Genomic DNA, 10,381 nt, shown 5'->3' with positions numbered 1-10,381 from the left:
TCACTTCCTCGTCTGGCCGTGCACAAGTCGCCAAAGAGGAGCTACCCTTATGAAAATGGTTATGTCCTTTATGTTTACTGTATGTTTCCCGTAGTTCACATGAGGAAACGTCCTTTATGTTTCCTCCATGTTGAAATTTGGCCACTGCTTTTATGTTTCCTTCATGTGTCCTCCCTTTATGTATCCCTTATGTTACCGTCCTTTATGTTTCCTCCATGTTGAAATTTGGCCACTGCTTTTATGTTTCCTTCATGTGTCCTCCCTTTATGTATCCCTTATGTTACCGTCCTTTATGTTTCCTCCATGTTGAAATTTGGCCACTGCTTTTATGCTTCCTATATGTGTCCTTCCTTTGTGGATCCTTTACGTTACCGTCCTTTATATTTCCTCCATGTTGAAATTTGGCCACTGCTTTTATGTTTCCTTCGTATGTCCCACCTTTATGCATCCTTTATGTAGCCCCAGTGATTAAATCCTCTATTTCGCGTAGACATGCATAGATGAAGAGTTCCCTGTACCCATATTATATTTATGCACTTTTTGTGAGTTTTAATGTTTTGCATTGGTTTCATTGTAAAGTTACTGTTCCCTACATGATGCAGTATAAGGATTGGAACACTGCTACGGCACAGAAATTCATGCCAATTCGTTCTAAAGTTACAAACTAATTGGCCTTCATATAATATTTCAGTATAACACTTGAGTACCATTGTACGTTCTTCACTGCAGTGCTGCTGTTGTTCTAGTTATGTCTTTCTTACTAATATAAAATGTAATGTTTGATTGGAAAATTAGGTTATATTAGTGCATACACTTTTAAAAGAAAGCTTTGACTATACTTTGTAAAGTCTGAAATTACGAGTAGTTTATTGGACTATCTGCATGTTACTTCAATTTGCCACGTCTGCTCACAGCAGACCTCTGGAATGCGGTGCTTGGATGAGAGCTCACAGGGCACCTGAAAAACGAAACAAAAGCCAATCTTTCTCACTTATTCAAAAATATTCATATAAGCAAGAACAGCTTGGCCTGTATGCACAGCTAAGAAACTTGCAGCAGTCAAAAATAGCTCATAAAAACATCAGGGCAACACAGAAGCTTTTAACTAGTTGTTTGAAACAGACTGCACTGTTTGCCAGTCCACTCAGGTATGAAACTGCCCACAAATTATTTTAATCATTATTGCAGCAGCTGCTAAGTAGTACATGAACTGTACGAGTAGGCAACTGGCCAATAAACCTTTGTGTGGTACCTCAAGTATCGAGGTTCCCGAAGTTGAGGCCCTCACTATGCCACGAGCAAAAACTTGCCAGTATCTACCAGGAAAGCTCCCATCGCGCAACGCTACTGTCGATGCCATAAGGTAATGTGGTTAAAAGTTAGCCGCGCACACATTCTAATGCCAAATTGAAAGGCGTTACAATATCGTGTGCATTTTTCACATTTTCACAAAGTTTTTGTAGTTCTTACACATCTTTATTGTCAGTTGCAGGCTGTAGGTGTTTTAGCACAACACCTTTAGCACAACACTTTACTACCTTCAGCATGCCACAGAAGGTGGGAGGCAAACATTCTGTGTATGTAGCAGCATCGGCTTCACAAGCAAGAAAGGTGTTATTCGCGTGGCGAGTTGTTTAGGCTTTAGTCACACGTACAACCATCATCAAAAGAAACAAACACTGTGTCCATGTTTTCAGCTGAGTCTGGGACATCTAGTTGGCCTTGAAGCCGCCACCATTGCAGCAACAGTCAAGAATGCAGTGGCATTAACCAGAAATAGTAAGACATATTGGACCGCTTACTTTAAACAGACAGTCTGTCACCATAAGAATAGTGGTTAAAAAGCACGGTGTTTGTTGCACACACAATTGTGTTGAAAAAGCTAGGGCTTGAAGGCCACAAATTTAGTTATGATTAATCTTAAGACATACCGCACTGTTATACAACTTTTGTGTGACAGCATTACTTAGGAGGCTTTCTGCCTAAACCATTTATTTATTTATTTAAAGATACCTTACAGGACCCTAGAGGCATTGTGTAAGTGGGGCGAGTACACTCAAAGGTTATACAATAATTAGAATACATATGTGAATACATATGCAAAAAATACACTGTAAGAAATACGCTAACGTGCAGTAAGGTAGTGTTAAAAAATCGTGCAAATGACAAACTGAATGCTTTTGAATGCGAGAGGTCAGTGAACGAGAAATTTTCACAAAGTAAAATATGACCAATAAAATTAAAGGGAGCGGGACAATATTTGGCTATAATGAAACAGTACTTAAGGGGTAGTAGCACAATAATACCAGGAAACTCAAGAAAATATAACATGTTAGGTTATGGAGAGCTTGGAAAAATGCGATGCTAGAAGATGTCGGAATTTTTCCTGGTCACACTCATAAGCAATGGCATTAGGAAGATTGTTCCAAAGGCGAATGGCTCTTGGAAGAGCGGAGTATTAAATGAATTAGTCGTTTCGTAGATACGCATGAAATTTGACTGTACAGCCGGTGTGACCTGTAATGAGGAGGTTCAAGAGGCAGGACAGATGGTGCTGTAATATGGACATATATATGAAACAAGGATATTTTTGTTATAGTCGTAACAACGTGAAATAAAACGCGCAGCCCTATTCTGGATAGATTCGAGTTTTTCGATCAAGTATTTCTGATGGGGAGACCAGACGGATGCGGCGTATTCAAGCTGAGGTAGAACAAATGTTAGATAATCCAATTTACGAATGTGATTAGTAGAATTATGCAACTTGCGTCTTATGTACCCTAATGATCTTGAAGCTTTGGCGCATATGTATGCAATGTAGGTTGACCATAAAAGAGTCGAAGATATATGAACACCAAGATATTTATTTGACTATCGTGCAAAATACTGATGTTATTTATGTGATAAGGAAACGTGGGTTTAGTATGCTTGCGGCTAAAAGAGATAATTTTACATTTAGAAACGTTAAGCTTTATTAGCCAAGTGTTACACCAAATAGAAATAAGTTCAAGATCTTTTTGGAGGATTGCATGAACATCGGCACATTTGATGGAACGATAAAGAATGCCGTCTGCAAAAATGCGCACGTGTGAGGGAATATTATTGGGTATATTAATGTATATTAGAAATAGTAATGGCCCAAGAACCCAGGTTGTTAAAACCTTTTCGTACAACCATCGAGAGCGCATTGTTCACAGTAGAAAACCTCAATTCAGTGAGAGTGCAACAAATAATTACACTATATCAAAAAGTGGCTGTTTCAAAATTGCACCAAGTGCAGTGTGGCTCGAGTGTGAAGCAAGCCTCCCTGTAACATATCGAAAACCTGAGGTGGTAAGCGTATGGTACCACAAACCACAGATGTATGCATAAGTTCTAGGTAGTACTCCGCATTGTTTGCGTGTCACGGGAAGCTTGTGTATTAGGCAGTTGTCAAGTAATACAGAAGAGAAGGTAAAAAAGATTCTCCACATTTGAGATAAATGACAGCATAGGACAAGTTTGTGTTATCAACTGAACCAGTGCAGCGAAACGGAGAAAAAAATGCAATGCAACAGAGAATGCTCTGCTTTCAGCTGTGCTGCCATGGTGGGCTTGCAACTAGTCTACTGGGCTGACTTTTATGATTCAGCAGCATTCTACACCACATTATCGCCAATTAAACTTCTGTGAAATATAAAGGAGACCCGCTTCCACCCGGAAGCGCACGAGCTCTTGAGACACATATTGAACTTGCCACATTAAAAGGTTAATGGCTTGTTGTTTGCTTTAAAAATTGAGCACTCATACTGTGACTAGTAATTTGGCAGCTACCTAATAAATCAGAATATTTTACTGCCTTCATGCTGGTATTTTTTAGATGAACTATGGTATGCAATACATAATTGTGACTGAGAAAAGGGAAGAATTCAGGTGTGCAGGTATTAGTGTGAGAAGTGATTACATAATAATTAAGGTAACCAAAGCCTTCCGTTTCTCTCGGGTGGCTCATAGACACCCTCGTGTTCCTCAATGACGTTCCTAAAAAAGCAATCTGGCTCGAATAATATACAGTCTGTATCGCGTATACATTGCATAGTCACTCCAGCCCTGCTTATATTTATCTCAGAAGAATTTAATTTGGTTACATTGCTTCAACTCAAGGCTCCCTAGATAAATAAAAGATATTGTGCAAGTGATCTGCTACTAGAAATCGTGGAAATGGCACACGTACTCAGTAAAATGATTGCATATTACACAAGCATATCCTACAACTCACAGTGCAGCTAGTTTTTTACTCACCTTGTAAAAGCATGCAGGTCAAGTGCATCATTGTGCGATCCAGTATGTAGTAGTGCAGCAGGTTCCTACAGGTTGTAGGCTTGACTCCAGAACCCGCATAACCTTCAACAGTAAGAAAGGTTTAATTTATTGCGACGTGAAGCTTCAAGCGTGTGATTTAGTGTCATGTGGAATTGAAAAAAAAAAGGGACTCTCACATCAACCTGTGCCTGCTTGTACAGATGTCTCGTAGTTATATCTCACGAGGTTACACTCATATTTTAAAATTCAGGCGGGAATAAAACCAGCAGCAAACATCAGAATATCTGTGAAATTATCACCAAAACCTAAATATGTAGAGAATCAAAACAATCGTTTATGAACGGTCTAAAACCTAGGCCGCGATTTTGTAGCGATGCCCTTTCCTATGCTACTCCTTTTCCTCAGTGGTCTGACTGACACTCCGCCATCGTTATTGACTAGAACCGCCAGCTGTGAATGGTGGGCTATAAGACAGGCAAACATCGAGTGGAAAGCATCGCAACAAAATCGCAGCCCTATTTACGCAGTGCTACAACCCACATACTTTCACAACAATCACAGGAGCTGACATCCTGTTCTTCAGATCAAAATATTAATGAAAACGAGCGTCTGATTGACATGCCTCGATTAAAAAGAAATTTCGCTGTTGTAATATCGGTCTATATTTGCCGTGCAATATAGAAGACAAATACGCGAACACGCCGAAGAACAGAAACAATGCAGACAGGTTCTCGCGAAGCTGGACTTCTAACTGAACTGCATCAATAAAATAATCTTCACATAAGCTAATATCTGCTCAAGTGTAAAACACCGCAGTCGAGTGCCAACTCGCGATGCCCGTGACACATCGACATGCATTACACACGTAACTTGCGGAAATGCATATCTGCGGAAGAATTTTGTGCTGGGAAACTACTGAGGAAACAGTAACTTTCAGCGTTTACGTAAATATTTGCCCATTAAGTCCCAACAATCGGCGGTGTTAGCACATCACTGCATAAAGCAAGTAAGCGGTGAGAAATAATACATTTCACAGAAATTCCCCTCGTGAAACGCTTTGCTCAATGTGCACAGCAACGTGGTCAACATACGCTACGAAAGTGTTCTGTTGTCGTTCCACAAAGCTTACTACATGAACCATAAGCTGCGAGAATGCGCGCAAGCGTCAGACCTGCTTACCTTCAATGCGGTCGGCGAACGGCTCCTTTGTCTCGCAGGCACCACGCGACGACGCTCTTCCCGGCGCGAATCCGGTCGAATTGCCGATGAACACCAGCGCACGAAAGCACAACTTTCAACAAATTCTTCCACGCACCAGTATTCGAAGCCACAGTACCAGGTATTTCACGAGCGAACGCGGACAGGCGAGAACAAAGGCAGCTCGGACAGGCGCTGTGGTACACATAAGACAGGCGTATCACAGGAAACATAAGGCGAATGAATGGCGTTACACGAGTCCAGAGGTTTCCTGATGGTTAATGCACACGATACGGATCACAGTTTGTTTAGGCAGTTCGAAAATATGATTCAATTACCGTGTAACTGCGACGAGCACTCTCACCGCGCACACCAACACAACGTGGCCCAACCGTCACACTGCGGCAGCGCCGCGCTGCGGTTAACAAGTGAATTTAGCCTCCGAGATCTACATTTTCTTTTAGAGCGGGCATTTTGTAAAAGCACGGCCTTCGAGATTTGAAAAAAGTCGTAGCTGGAAGGAAGACTGGTATTTAAACACAAATTATTGACTTTAAAGTGTCTTGGTACACTGCGTTGTTCTTTTAAAGTATATACAGAGATTTCAGATGAACTATGCGCGAACTTTTGCCGACGGACACGAGCCAATCAGCGCGCATCATGTGCAGCTCCGTCTCCTTGCGCTGGCGGACGGTGTGCGGGCAGCCGCGATAGCTGTGAGACCCACCGATCAGAAATTCGGAATCACCACACATATACACGCTTCTTATGGCACCCAGTGGCGTGTTCTTGAGAATGTCAGGCCTTATCTTGAATAGGTGGAACCATATTTCCTCGTAGCGTAAGGAATAAAGACGACAAAATGTGGCGGTGGCTGGCTTGCAGCGGCAGCTGGAGCTTTGGCCAAAGTGAAACAGGCGTACTGCTTGCATGCTCGCGTAATCAAATACCGCCATACTCCACACACAACTTTCATACTCAGCCAACTCACAATTATAAATTATTCAGCTGTACGCCCAAGCAAGCATTTACGGGATCTGCGCTGCCCTACTTCTACGCCTGCTAATATTGACACAGCAATGACTCGTACTTCTGGTCAGCGCGAAAGCGACACGGACAAAAGGAAGAAACAGAACAACACGGCGCTGTTTCTTAGGAGTGTTTCTTCCTTGTTTCCGCGTTGCTTTTGCGCTTTTGCTAAAGGTACGATGAATCGTAACCAACTCGCCCACTTTGCTATCTCGCTACAGCAATCACGTGCAGTTTTAAAAAGAAAGGCACTTTTAGCATCGACCGCCGGTTATGCATTCGTTAGTGACCATACTTTTGTGTATAATCTGTGTGAGTAGTAGAGGAAAGGTATCATGACAAGGCCGAGGGCTGAAAAAAAAATTGCGTAGAAAAAGCAACATGTCAAAAAGTGCTTCGAAGACCACGGTTTTGAGGTGGAGCAGTGGCAGCGTCTCCCAATGTTCGAGTTTTTTTTTTTCAGTTTAGAGTATTAGAAACGGTATAGATAATCAATTTCAGTGCATTCTTTCGAACTAAGCGTTCTGAAAGTTAGCCGCAGCTCCAGTTCAGCTTTGGAGGTGGCAGCGCTTGCATTTCCTGCTGACGGCTGCAAAGAAATCTTAGGAGGGTATTATAGAGACAATCGTAATGTACGTATTAGATATTTATGTGTAATGAGGCTATCATGAAGCCAATATAACACCGCGAACAGCTACTTAAATGGTTGTATAATCATATGAACGGCGGATTGGCCGCGGAGGCGTCCGCCTCTTTTTCGTTTCATGTAGCGCAAGCCATCGAACACTGCGCGTCGTGCCACCGCGTCTCCAGCCGCCGCGCAATTGTTATTTGTCGTGAGAGATTATTCGCTGCATGAGGCTTTGGTGTACATATGTACTGTTGATGGCGCGTGGTGATCAATAGATAGGGAGGGGGAGGCAGGTGCACCCCCCCCCCCATTTCTTTTACAGTGATACGCCAGTAGTTAAAGTTAATACATCTTTCATGTAGACGATCTATCTGTAGCATGTGTAAAAAGATAATCATTGGGCGCACTCTATGTTACCTGGAGGTGCACTCGAGGGAGTACACAGCTAGGTAACATAGAGTGCCCACACAGGTAACATAGTGCTTATATATAAGCCAGATATATAAATTACGTAGATTATTTCCCGAACTGGAGGCGAAGCGGAGCATCTGAAAGACGCCTGCTATGAGAAGCGTCTTAAACATTCAATCAACTATATTTGATGGTCTAGCTGGCACAAAACTTTCATAAAATTCTTGCATATTAGGTTAAATACTGCAGATTTCTGCATCTGGCTTGCTACTGGAGAATGGCAGGTTGAAAAAGTAAGAAATACTTTATATATTAAGAGAATGTATAGCATAAATCATTATATACACCATCCTATTTCATGGCATGCTCAATTTTCCGCACAATATAGGCACAATTAGTGCCGGTCGGCATGTCTAGTGTGAGGGGGGCAAGCAGTGCCTTTTCCCTGAATTTGCCAGTGACTAACATTTAGTACAGATAGATCTAACTGTACTATTTGCAAAAGATGCTCACTGCGCACATTCTGTTACCTACATGTGCCCTCAAGTGCACATGTAGGTAACATATATAGAGTGCATGCGCACCATACATGGATTAATGCTCTATGTTACCTACGTATGCACTGAAGTGCACACCTAGGTAACATCCCGCCGTAAACACAAAGGGCACACCCTACAATAATTATAATAAGGGTTGTTTTCTTGGGGCAAATGAAAGGATAAGTCAAGATTTAGTATTACAATGACTCTGCAGAGTGTATCAATGGCTGTCACACTGTACAGATATATCTGCCTGTGTTATATGTACAGACAGTTGTTATGTGCACTCTATGTCACCTACGTGTGCACTCAAGTGTACACTCAGGTAACACATAGTACACACCCAGTTAACATCCTGCCGTAAACATAAAGGACACATCCTAGAGGCATAATAAAGGTCACTTCCTCGAGGTATACGTTAGGATGAGTAAACATGTGGTACACACAAAGTTGGCGTCCCGGAGGTCACACAAAGGACAAGGAATCATAAAGGTCACATAGGGCACAAGAAGGAAACATAAAGGAAACATAAAGGCAATGATCATTTTCATAGGGGTAGGCATGCGCCTCCAACTTCGACAAGAGTTTTACGGCTCATACATAGAGGTGTCTTGGCTCTGTGCCGCCGTGCGAACCCTAGCATGACGGAAGCCGAATGCGTCCGACACATATTAAAAGGCATTGGGTCTGTCACGTTCAACGCCGTAATCGTGGAAAATCCGGCCTCTGTCCAAGACATCACTTCCACGTGTCGGCGTCTGACGAACTGCAGCCTCTTCATCTTCAACATGACAGCAGAGATCCTCAGGAACCCATTCTTCATATCTACGTGCTCTTATCTGCACCATCATCCGCGAAGAGCTTCAAATACAAGACCTGAGGCGTTCACCTGCTGCCTGTGCCCCAACCCCCACCTTCGACTTGCGCGAGGTCGTAAAGCAAGAGTTGACAGCGATGACTACACCCACGATGCATCTTGCTCCGGTAGCGCACCCCAAACTACCTACGCCGATGTTACTTTGCTACCCACCCCTACCGTGACCTGCACGCCTACAGACGTTACCTGTGACCATTTGGCTTCGATGGGAAACAGAGCACTTGCTGCGCCATCCTACCTTCAGTGGCGTCCACCTCGTCCGGTTTGTTTTTACTCTGGTATACGCGGCCATATATGTCGCTTCTGCCGCCGTCGCCAGCAGGATGAAAGACGAGGCTATGCTGCGCACGAGAAAGACTGCACTCGCAGAACAGACGCCTACTATCCCGGATCGTACTCTTTCCCTCAGCAGTGTTGTCCGTCTCCTCCAGCTGCTCCCAATCTGCCTCACAGTTCCCGTTCGGCCAGACGTCATTCTCGTTCGCCTTACAGGCGCTCTACATCACCGCTTCGCCCCACTTCCCATCTTGCCGACCAGCACTCGGAAAACTAACTGTTACAGTTTTTGGAGGGGAAACTTCTTCCTATCGGTCTTTAAAAATTCCTCTTGTTCGCCCGGCCAACATGCTTTAGTAACTGTTGAAGGTATTCCCGCGTCAGCTCTCATCGATACCGGTGCCGCCGTTTCTGTTCTTCGTAGTGATCTGTGTTCACAGCTCCGGAAAGTAAAAACGCCTTATCTCGGACATATTTTGCGCGGTGCTAATAATGCATCTATTCACCCCGACGGACAGTGTACTGATCATGTTCTCATCGACGGCATTCGCCACCACATTGAGTCTATCATCTTTGCAACGTGTATCCATGAACTTGTACTGCGTTGGGACTTCCTACATTCTGATTCAGCCATCATTTCATGTAGAGAGGAAGTTGTCCATAACACGGATACAGCGCTTGTACATTTTATGGACTCTTCACCTTCATGCGTGAACTTGGCTATCGCTGTAGACCACGTCCTGCGTCCTGGTCAAGAAGAAGTTGTAGCCGTAACATCCAGTCAGATCGCCGATGCAGACGCCCTAGTCGCTCTTTCTTCCCGCTGTACTCCTCGCGGAGTTCTTATTGCCGCCTGTCTCGTCCAGCTTTCACGTGGCCGCGCTCTTCTGTCTGCTTGCAACGCGACTCCAGATCCTGTGATGCTGCCCAATGGGAAGACTGTGGCAACCCTCGCCGACCCTCAACCTGTCTCTATGGTCACGCTTTGCCCTTCTTCATCACCAGCACGAACCTCAGGTTTGAATGATTCTTTCCCTCCCCCAGCAGTTCTTGGTTCTGACCTAACAGCCGCGCAGTCCGAAGCCTTACTGGTGGTCTTGGCGAAGCACAAAGCCTGTT

At 43.7% G+C, this 10,381-nt stretch overlaps 1 long non-coding RNA gene across 1 annotated transcript; it reads right to left on the bottom strand.

The window, feature by feature from the left end:
• Positions 1-839: 839 nt before the first annotated feature.
• LOC129388238 (uncharacterized) lies at positions 840-5,887 on the bottom strand. The gene is made up of 3 exons (XR_008615262.2): positions 5,482-5,887; positions 4,282-4,383; positions 840-958 (listed from the first exon to the last, which is right to left on the bottom strand). It is a non-coding gene; the product is annotated as an uncharacterized lncRNA (long non-coding RNA).
• Positions 5,888-10,381: the final 4,494 nt, after the last annotated feature.

This window comes from Dermacentor andersoni, chromosome 1, assembly GCF_023375885.2.
Source record: "Dermacentor andersoni chromosome 1, qqDerAnde1_hic_scaffold, whole genome shotgun sequence".
In the NCBI taxonomy this organism is placed as follows: domain Eukaryota; kingdom Metazoa; phylum Arthropoda; class Arachnida; order Ixodida; family Ixodidae; genus Dermacentor; species Dermacentor andersoni.
Note: the sequence above shows the minus strand (reverse complement) of the source record. Positions and strands in the feature narration are given on the sequence as shown.